Source organism: Argopecten irradians, chromosome 14 (genome assembly GCF_041381155.1).
Source record: "Argopecten irradians isolate NY chromosome 14, Ai_NY, whole genome shotgun sequence".
Taxonomy (NCBI): Eukaryota; Metazoa; Mollusca; class Bivalvia; order Pectinida; family Pectinidae; genus Argopecten; species Argopecten irradians.
Genome location: NC_091147.1, coordinates 35,087,743 through 35,099,873, shown reverse-complemented (window position 1 = coordinate 35,099,873; position 12,131 = coordinate 35,087,743). Strand labels below are relative to the sequence as shown.

The 12,131-nt window shown below is 32.3% G+C and overlaps 1 long non-coding RNA gene across 1 annotated transcript in view; it reads left to right on the top strand.

Moving 5' to 3' along the window:
* Window positions 1–12,131, top strand: part of LOC138308223 (uncharacterized) — a 105,729-nt gene that overhangs the window by 74,498 nt on the left and 19,100 nt on the right. The window lies entirely within an intron of this gene.

Sequence of the window (12,131 nt, the reverse complement as noted above, 5' to 3'; positions counted from 1 at the left end):
GCTTCGTGGTTTATTTAGAGTACACTCAGATTTTTATGTTATATCTCCATAACATAAAAAATCTATTCAAGTTAATCCTTAAATAATTTTGCAAAACATAATCATATTTAACATTTTTGTCATTATCCTTTCTAAACATAAAACTGTTTATAAATTCAGATAATGTAGTATACATAATATAAAACAATTATAGACTTATAGCAGTTAGTTTAAGATTGGACAAATATAATAGTTGACAGTAAAATAGATTTCCAAAACATTTGAACATTGCGTGTACTATCAGTGATGAATCCTGTTATCAAGATGTGGTAAAACTATTGCATGAATATTAATATAAAATAAAATCATTATGCAGAATGGTATGCATAAGACTAACGTTATAATTATATATATATATATATATAATGAGCATTACGAGTTGCACATGCAGAATAAGGTTACGCAGACTTTATGTACAGTTAAATTTGATATGTATAATAGATTAACACATATTGCTTTATGTCTAGTAATATCATAGTGTACTAAATGTTATACGATTATGGAAAATTGAAAATGATGTTGGTATAGCGGTATACAACATGTTTGGTATCGAAATAAATATATATAACTTAATTCAAAAATTGTTTAAAAGTTTCGGATCCATACAAAAATATATATTTATATATATTTATATTACAGATACATGCACAAAATATATCTTTATGTATATTTATATTACAGATACATATTACATAAAATATTTATTTGTATACATGTATATATAACATATGCATACATAAAATATATATTTGTATACATTTATACTACAGATAATACTACATATACATGTGTTTACAATTATGTTATAGATACCTACATAATGCATATATCAATTTATATTACAAATATTGTTTTTTACTCAATTAACAAAAACATGTAGTGTGTTTACTTTAAGTACATATTACGATGACAGTGTTTCCAGTTACTAATTTGTTTTAATTAATGTAATCATTTTGATTACATTGTGAACAATGTAAATTATCTGAGAAATGCTTTTAATACCAGAATAGAATATGCAATGTAAGGAAATGACCCAAAACTTTGTGTGCTGCAAAAAGTAAATTTTCTGAGAAATGCTTTTCATTTTAAAGTACAATATACAATGTAAGGAAAGGACCCAAAACTTTTTGTGCTGCAAAAATCTTTATTCATGGCCTGCTTTATAAGTTCAAATGTACCAATATACGATGTTATGTACATGTCTGGATACTCTGGATGTTTCAGGGTTAACAAAAAGTTATATTTGGATATATTCATTTTTTAAATAAAGATAACGACAGTAAAATTAACAAGTGAGATTCTGTTTCAAAAATGAAATTGATTAGCGAGTAAAGTGTTTACGTTTATAAATGTATAATTAAGAAAGACAAAAACAAAATACAACAGTTCATTAATTAATACCTATGTCTGACACATTTATTGTGACCTAATGCTCATTTCAGTGATTACAGTACGAAAATGAAATTGATTGGCGGTGATCAGAATTGATCACGTGAACACGTCATGAATATACAAGTAAACATAAGGTAGTAGAAGGTCGGGTGATCATACTCAAAAATTGCTAATATTCGCGGGCTATCCAAATTCGCAAAATTTAATACCTGACAAAATTTATCAAAATCCTGGTTAGACGCATTGGCGTCTGTGGTAAGAATGACGCTTTCAAATGCTACTGTAATAATTTGCGAAAAAAACCGCGAATAAGTTCCAAGCGGTAAATCGCGAGATTTTGCACCCGCGAAATTTAACAACTATACAGTTAGTGTCTTAGGGTCAAGGTCATTAGGATCCATCCATCAATCAATCAATCATTAAATCAAACTGACAAGATCAGGATCAATTCTAGTAAACACTATGCTTTGAAGGACGTGTGATCATAAATCAAGTAATCCATCATGGATTTCACGTTAAAACTTGAGGAACAGAAATAAATGTGAAGCGAAAAGAGATTATAATTATAATTAACACTCATTTACTGGATGAGAGATCCGGTAGCCTTACACAGGTGCGGCGAACACTGGTAGAATAGTGATATGCATGTAGGTATCGTCTTCGATGTTACCACTGTCTTCAAGGTTCCCCATAATAGGAATACCGGCCCCCTCCTGGTTGTTTCTGATGACAAGCTATTCAGTTGGCTTTGATCCCTCCATGATACCGAGCTATCCTTTCCTCTGACATGGCAAGACTCTAGCTCATGCAGCGAATTCCCATAAGAATCACACCACGACTTTACCTTATAAAAACGTCTCTTTATGTATTTTCCAAATAAAAAGTGAGATATATTCTGTGTTGGCAAACATCATTTTCTCCTCAGTAATTCCGGTACAGATGTAAAATCCAATTGATATAATTTTATATCTTTATCAAATAAATAATATACCCTACAACACGTGTGCCTAGAGAAATTCCACATCTTAATGTCTCGGTTTTTTACAAAGACATGTTTCTTTTGATGAACATACATATCGATCCTCTTTAAAATCGTATCAAATCCCATCAGGCTGTTAAAAATCAAGACTTGCTTTATGGTGTCTATTTAAAAAATTAAACTCGCATCTTAAATACGTTGTCATATGTGAGTTTTATATAAAGACTGCCTTCCCTATTCAGACTAAATTAACATAATTGCAATGTTTATCCTGCCCTTTGGTTAATAAACTATATTTCAGGACAAATCACTGTCTTATTATATCAATACATGTCAATTTATTCTGTCTAATGTTTCCTCGATTTAGTGATAATAGTGTGTAAAAATTTAAATGAAATTAAACGATTGAATTCAAGACATTATTGAAATTAATTGCTACTATGTAATTGTTTTCACCGGAACATTATCAATATGCTTACGTTTTTTGTTTACAAATTGAATCATAACATATATAACACCTTCACTCATTCAATAACACAATCAAAAGCCAGTGATAATGTACTGGACAGTTATTGTTAACAATAATCTTATTAGCTCAACGATAAAGCCTCGTATTCACAATTATTGTCATTCAAATAACACTAAAAAATAATGAATGCACTTCAACACACACGAAAAATACTTTAAAATGCTAAAATACAAAATTGTATACTTTTACTATAATAAAATAGATTTTCATTAGTATTTTTTTCAAATGCGGAAATAGATAATACGGGCATCAACGATTTTATTGATAAATTGATAATTCGAATTGAAATTCATTTACTTGTCTTTTTATAATAATATGTACAGAGAAACCGAATCTATAATATTATATACAGGCGTTAGTGTTCGATAAAGGTATACAGCATTTGCCACATAATAATAATATATTAATAACTTTAATGAATAGCGTTGATAAGGACAAATAATGTAATTAGTAATCCTAGTAAATGTTCACAATTTCTTTAGTGTTTTTATATACATGAAAGTAGAATTCATATAGAGACAATATTATTATTATGGTTTTTTTCCTTTGGATACTAACTTCCAGAAAGAAAATTTAGCTTGTCTTTACGTGGTGCACATATGTTGCAATGTATCATTTTAACATGTGATTTATTTCTCATTTACCAAAATGCAAAAATAAGGTTTTCGTGAAATATGAGAGCTCTAGATTACCTATCTGGCGAAGGGATTGTTCTTAACACGTATATTAGATTTCTTTCCCTAAATATAACTCGTTCATTGATTAGCTGTCGGGGAATATCTACTCCCTAACCATGTATATGTGATCATATCAGCTATTAGAAAATCCATATTTTTTTTCTACAATTGTTGCTCGCATGTATTATGTGATCCTGTCATGCAATGCTAGAGAAACAGATACGTATACAATTTTTGTACATGTAACTTCGATTCTCAGTATTGCCTGTACTTTACCCTGCAGTTATGGGGTGTTGCAAATGTGTATAATCTTAACGAAACTACATGCATCTGTACTTGTAAAAATAATGATTCTTTTGGCTGAAATGCCAACAACATTGAGAAGAATAAACACAACATATATATATCCTTAAAAATATACCGTGATATATCATTCACAAGTTAAGGAGAGAACGTGTATAAGATTAAATGGCAACTAAATTGGGAAGAAATATACATGTGGATTTTTTTTAAATATACCATGATATTCCTTTTAAAAGTTACAGAAGGAAAAGCGTCTTTACTTTGAGGTGTTTATTACTTGGTTGTTCGGTCGTTTTCTTCCTGGTGGTCAGACTTTCTGCGACAACCCAAAATCGCAATGTTCATTAATTATTTCATTTGTTAATAGAATATAAAACAGGAAATCGATATCTATCCCAAAGAATTAAAGTGACATCAAAGGTGATAAGAGTTTTAAAGAAGAGAAACGAGTCGACACTGCTAGATAATAATATCTATGACAGATTTTGAATTCGACCATGTGTTCTTCGGCTATATCCATATATGACAATATCAGTGATCAGGGAAGCAGATGTAAAACTTCCTTAAGATGGACATCGATGGTATATTTCTAGGTGTTCTTTCTAATTATATACATAATGTCCAGGGTTAATCAAGGGTGTTATAACGGGTTTCTTCTTTTATTCTCAGTCTATCATGTTAATTCTCTGCTTACGAGGTTATTACCGTTTGGTGAATTAATATAAATAACGGGTATAGTGATTGTATGAAACCCGTTCTATGTTTTCTTACAGATCGTTGATATTTCCTGTTAGGATATTTCCGTTATCTGATGTTACGTTGATTTTTATCGCTATAACACTATGATTTTTATCTCAAATTGTGTGTTTGAGTCTGAAAGGTCGCTAATAATTAAATGTGACGATAAAGTGGAGACGAATCTTATATAAAAGACACAATAACTCAACAAATAAATTCCAGGATCACCGTTATTAAAGGCAAAAATTATAAATCTTATTACAATATAATTTTAATCACAATAAATAATAAGGAAATATTGTCTGTTTTATATGTAAAATAGGATATCCATACGAGTTTTACATGCTTGGTTTGCCATTGACAGAAAAGTGTTTTCATATCATTTTTTGCGATCCGTTTTCTAGAAGTGAGGACAAAACGTCCTTAAATGTTCATTTTCTTAGCAATAATCGCGCAAAATGTAATTAACAATAGTTGACGCGACAACATATCTTACATTGTATGAAATTCGTCGTTGATGGCGATGCTAGGAACCAATGTAACTGATATGGAAAATAGTTCTTTAAATTGAAATAGATGAAATACCTAAACATGTCAAAAGGATGAAAGAAAAGACAAATGATTTGAAAGTGTTGGTTAGATATGTGTCGAAAATTAAGCCGCCCAATAATCTGTTTCATTCATGTTCATTAAGGAATAATATAGGTATAACGTTAGACTCAAAATTGTGTTTTAATTACTTAACTTAAAAAGACTGAAACAAATTATGTCGTTATGGTAATACGTGGAGAACAAAAGTGACGTAGAATCTATTGAAAACAAGAAACCAGGTGGAAAGAATAATTAGCGCACTATCCCACGTTGGCAGCCACAAACAATCAATTACAAAATTTTGCATTGTAACATTGAAAATGGTATCCGTGTTACTCCAAAATATTTCATATCCACGAATATTTAATTTGTGTACTTAAAAGTGATAAAACAAACGTATTATTATTTACGAACTCTAGTTGACTGAAAATGATTTTCATTGGGTATTTTTTCTCCTTCAAGGCATTCAATTTTGTCATGAAATGTCCTGGGGTGGATATAACTACAGTGACAGTAACCCCTAGAATCTCGTAGGATGATGATCTGTAGGAATGCTATTACATAGAAATAACCGTTTTAGATTTTAATTACGCTTTAATCTCCTCACAAGTTAGTGCAAAACACAACATGATACTTAATGATTTGTAGTAACTAACGTATCGTGCATTATGGTGCATTATGGTGAACAAAATAAAGTCTTCAATTGATGCACAGTTAATTTTGATTTAGTATAAATGTATTCAAAACCTCTTTTTTCGAAATGTGGGGAAATGCACCTACTGCATATCAACCGGATATGAACATTTCTGTTCATATGAAGTTACTTGACGGTTGGCAGAGAGAAAAAACGCATCAATGTTGATCAATATAATAGTTGAAATAGAAAAAAAATCTGTATGCTTTGTTTTAGGAGGACTTCACATTTTTCAATACTCAAGGTCCCATTCATAAAACATTTCTTTTTATGCATTGGTATGAAATTGAAAAAAATGGTAATAAATATGAAGATATAGTTTTATTGTTAAAATGATTTGCTTCTGACAAACATTTTTTTTTCATTTTGATATTAAAGTTTTATTCAACCACCTATTTGAATAATAAAGAAATATGAAATTGAAAAACTAACGTCAGGTTTTTCTTGACAAACTGTTGCATTTTGTAGTATGTTTTGTTGCTTAATGATGACATTCCTGACACCAAAACAAAAAATCTTTAGAAAAGTAGAGTTTTATAACAACATCCCCAGTGAAAACTGGTATTGTTTCAGACGTGTTTTATGCTGCTATCAAACGAGTCTATTGTGTGCTCGCTCAGGGTATGCTCGTAATAAATGCATTAGAATTCATGAATTCAAGCAACTGTTTTAAATTTCAAACATTTTATCGCAGAATATGTAAATTAATATCTTGCCTTTTCTTTCTGCCGAGAGTTTCATTGATAACATAAAGATCGATTTGTGTGATGAGAGCTGGAGCGAAATCCTTATGTAATCGCCATGTTAACAGAGCCAACCTTCAATGACTGGGCAAAGTTACGTCGCGATAAAAACGCGATGACGATGATGATAACGACGATGAAATGAGCGATAGATCGTTAGTTTAGTCGCTCCGTGTTTATAATTCTATGCCCACATGATGAAAACAAGATAGAAGCAACCCAAGCAGGTGCTGGGATGTTCAACGCGTGCTTGGTGGAATAACGCCACCCGGACAGACATAACCGGAGTCTTGCTATGTCTTTGATGTAGGCCTTGCCACAGTCTCACCTCCTTTATCTCGCTAAATTTTCTAAAATTTCAACAAAGGAAAATCATTTTGCAACAGCAAAAAATGAAAGGATGTTAAGATATTCGTTTGATGTGAAATTTGCTATCGAATGTCTCAAGACAAACTGACTTCATAACAAAGAATTTACTCTCTTGTGGCCGTAGATTTGGATTTTTATGCAAACCACCCATTAGAGATACTCTTAAATTGTTTGTCTTGCTGCAGTTAGCGATCTTAAGATTTCCGACACACCATAGATTTTTTTATGATTGAATTTTACAATAAAGAAGGGTTCCCCTTTTCTTTTGTTTTGTCGCTGACATTACATTGTACTATTATCTAAAAAGTCTCCGCGTTCACACAAAGAACTTGAGGTGCCTAAATATCTATTACTTTTGTTTTATGCCCTTATTGTTCATATAGAATTTGAGACTTCCTTTTGTGCGCTAAAACCCACCATAGGTTATAGTTCCATGTCATCGTTCGTCTGTTTTAAAAAATTCTCTGGAAGAACATTTTGTTATGATCCATGATGCTAAGTTTTGATGTTGTAAACCTTGAGAAATATGGCCAACGGTTTTTAAAGCATTTCTTTGATGCTGAATAATTTTGGCTATCGAATATAATTATAATATCACTTTCCCAGCTGTATGGTAAACATCCAAGCAGAATTTCAGAGATTTCGGGGGAAGACGAACGTCAACATTTTTAGAGGCATTCGTTTTATCTAAGATCTTTTTAATGTTTTATCGTGCATCTTTTTTACATATTATCTTACACCATTATCTGTTTGTTTTGTCATTTACCTGTAGTCTTTTGTTATGTTAGTAGGACATATCTTTCTTTGTTTCATGAACTTTTTTCCGTTTGAAAAAATTTGTCGACGAAAGCTAAGAACAACGATAGAATATCTGCTAAGAGACTTACACAATTTTCGAAAATTAAAGTTTTACATTAGAGACATCATTTAGATAAAATTGATATGGTCCGGCTGTTCCACAGAAGCAAGCGTCTTCATTTCTATAAGCGATATATGGCAAACTAATTAGTCAAAATTACCTTCGCGATCAACTTTGTATAAAGACCATCTGCTTAGCAAAACCTCTTTCTCACCCCAAATAGTCAATTACAGCATAATTTGACATGTTTATTGATTTAAACATATTTTATTTCCAAATGTACAATTGGATTGGGCATAAGTTGTACAACTTATATAAAGCCCGTTCCCAACAAATTAAAACTTTTATACGTAGACAAAATGGTATTTACAATATAAGCAATACGTATTATATAAAGTTGTTTATTGAGATCACCTGGCTAAAACGACCATTTCTTCTTGTGTGGTCTATATAGTCGTGTTTGGCTGTAGGATGATTTCAAAATGAGGAAATAAGCCCTTGACCATGGTGCTATATATAGTATGCATTTATGTATCATGTAAGTTTGTCTGTTTTAGAAGGAAGCTCAACGTACTTTTCCAACATACGTTTATGCTCATCTTACATAAAGGCAATTTGATTTGAGTTTTTCGTGCCTAATTTACGTTGAACAATAATTTTGGAAGCGTCAATTCATATATTGTGTTTTCAGGTTGTGGTGGCAAGTCAGAGTTCCCCGATAAAAAGCACTACCAGCGTAAACCCCTAACCCGCAAAGAAACAGTCTTTTGTATACTGTCAGACACCTTAACTACCATACTGGCCCGCAATGCGACCCAACTATCTACTCACCGTTATTTGCGAAAAGTTTACAGTTTTAATAAAATATCAATTTTTAAAGCAGTGTTATTGGCCTACCAGAATTGTGGTGAATAAACAGCGGAACCAATGTGCAAGCGATATGCTTGTCATGTGACATGCGCAACAGTGATTACATTCAAATTAACGACAAGTTTTACACGTGCTAATTCAGATGTATCGATACCCACAAATTATCGTCAATAATCACCATAGTTTCACACGTTCGCTCTCCACCATGCTTGTTAATATCAGATCAATATCCGTATCTGCGCATGCCAATTAGCGGGCGCGATCGAACCAATGAAAATCTGTGTAAACAGTCGGCGCGAGCCTCGTTAACGACGGTATAATTAATTGAGATGGTGAGTGTTGATCCAGACAGACAATTGATAATTAGGAGATTCTTTTGATTGTGTCGGAAAGTAACAATTATTGCTATATATATAGCGCCGCTTATTAACACTAGCTATAGGAGGTTTACTTATATAATTTATCGTGCTGTATCAAATGGGTTGTTACGTCTGCGTCAGAGGTCATGACGTCATTATTACAATATTTCTCTCCATTTTTCATTTTCTTTAATGAAATAAATGCTACGATACTTTATATTTATATTTTGATACATAATGAACGTTAAAATTAGCATTAAAATTTAAAAGCGGTACCTTATTATAAGATAAGGTTGATGATCATATACAAGGGAAGTTATGAAAAGCAAATGATAATATTCAAACAAGTACGCTTCTTAATTAGCCTGAAAATGCCTCCATTTAGTTTTGTATGCACTTTAATACTATTAGGATTAGGATTCTATCTTTCAGACTCGTGTAATAACCATGAGAGTAGTAAACATGACGAAGTTGTAAGTGAAGTTCCATGAATATATTGCAGGACTATAATTTAAACGTTCATGTGTCATATTAACGGAGATCTTAAAACTGCCAAAACAAGAGGCTGTATATTATTGTAAATATTTGATCAAGAGATATTTTCGCTAAAAAGCAACATGCGACGATGCAGCCATAAAAATTAACACTTCCTGTAGCGATATTTAGAAATATTTGAAATCACTCAAGCGTGTAATTGGCTTTAGAAAGACGTTCCAGTCTTGTGATTTTTATAGAATAAACTAACTATCCATACGCATCTTTATCAAAGCCTACATTTGAGCTGCACACTATGATAGTTATTGCAGTGTGTCACATTTTCTAGGATGTGGTAGAGACGTGGTTAAGCTGTGTAGAGTTGTTGCTGGTATTATTTGTAGGTCGACGGTTTTTTCTCAAGACTCCAGTTTCACTATTACATGTGTACACCCATTCCAATAATAGCTACACTGTAGTAAAAGGACGGCGTATTAACCACACACTTTTTCACCTTCTTTGGACCAGAATTTTCTGTTTTTTACCCATTCTCCCCTGAAGACGCATTTAGATTCTTCCAAATCTAAGGCTGGAACACTCCATTTTGAAATTACAGGGGTGAATGAGTTAATCAGAAGCTCCACTTTTCGCTCATTTTTTTATGTACAGTTATTTGAATAGATCAGGCAAAATTTACTACCATTTCTGATAATTGCTTGTATGATTCTCTGTTCTTTCTCGCTAATACAAATGAACTAGATTTAATCATACTAAAATAAATCCATCAGAATGGTGTGAAAATATAATATAAAACAACAGGTTGCTTTTGATTCATGCATAAAATGCAATAGTTTAATATAAAAAAATCGTTAATGTTCTAAAGGCATCAAACCAGATCATCCACCTATCAAATTGTGAGGGCATTAGGCGATTTCAATATTTATTAGGAAATCTATATTTTAATATTCAGAAGTGCGATTTTCACAGGTGCGGAATGTATGTCAAATCTAAAATCCGTTCAGGGCCGGACCGGATTAAATCCGAAGTCATGAAAGTGTAATGAGGAGATTAGGATACAGAGGTTTGTAACGGAAACTGAGAGTTTGAGCATTCGGGCATGAACGCGGAATCACAGAAATAAATGTGTCATTTCTCATGTGAAAACCAGTCTTTATATTCAGCTTCGTATCATCTGAAAATATTTAAATTTATTTGCTTGGCTGCAGCTGTATTTATACAAACTGTATTTCTATTTTGTAAATAAGTGATTCTTATTTTTCATTTAAAGGATCTCATGAAAAAGGGGTTTGGGTGACATGGCATACGATATAGTAATTTATGTTTTAGTAAATATAAATTGTAGCTCACGTGAACTTGACAGCACGTGCCCGATATGATGGACTAGGATCAAGGTTACAGAACAATTTATTTTTCTCAAATATAAATATATACCCATGTCTCCGACAATTTATCGCTATATGAAATCTATAAACATATAATCTATTAATGAATTATATGTATCACTTCTAAAACAAGCCGGATCGGATACCCTATTTGGTTTCGCCTTTATAGTCGTCTCCGCTATTCTTCTTTGTCATCCTCATCGAACTCTGACAGTACATGATCTATGCTTTCAATTGTCTAAAAATGGTCATATAAATATGGCATCAATTTCTTTGTTTCTTTTCAATTTTCACTAAAAACTGCGATTAATGTTATTGATGGGTTATGTTCCCGTGTATTACTAATTAATAGGGAGCGTGGGTTTTGTCTTTATTTTCTGGTTTACGACCGTTTTATAGAACACTACCTTCACGGAATTTAAAAAAGCATTTGACGACCACTTGGTTTTGAAAAGAATTGATGATTTTTCGAGACTAACCTTTGTTGTGGGTTATGAATAGTACATGTAAATGTCTTGTGGTTTTGTGGTAAACGGCGCATTGTTTTGACGAGAAGCCATTTAAACACGAGTGAAACACGTGATGTTTCCACATGTGATGCTAGAAAGAAGAAATAGTCACAGGATAAGATTTTAGATCAGTTAGATATTATACAATCTTTTATCTTTAGTACCACTTGTTGAAATGATGCCATGTCGTATCTGTGTGAGCGGGGATACAGCGGCTCAGTGGATCATGTGACCAACATTTTACCGCTTGTTCCCACTGGTATATTGTATGAAGGTGCTGCATAAGATGTCAGACATTCTGCCTCTTAGTCACGTAGGGTCGACGTAAAGCAGTTGCAATATTATATTCATATGATAGTCTGATTCCCTCCCCTTAGTTTTCTACTCTCTGCCATGCGGCGCTCCGCTCAGTGGACTACTGCAAGGGAGTTTACTGAGGCGGTAACCAGACTTAGACATATACTTTTATATTTTTCTTTTCTTCGTGAGTCAAAACCTGACATATACAGCTACCTTCATTTCTATTTAAAATCGTCACATCTCTAAAGTTGTCTTAAAATAAATCAATCAAAGCAACAATGTATACCATATGACTCTCGATAA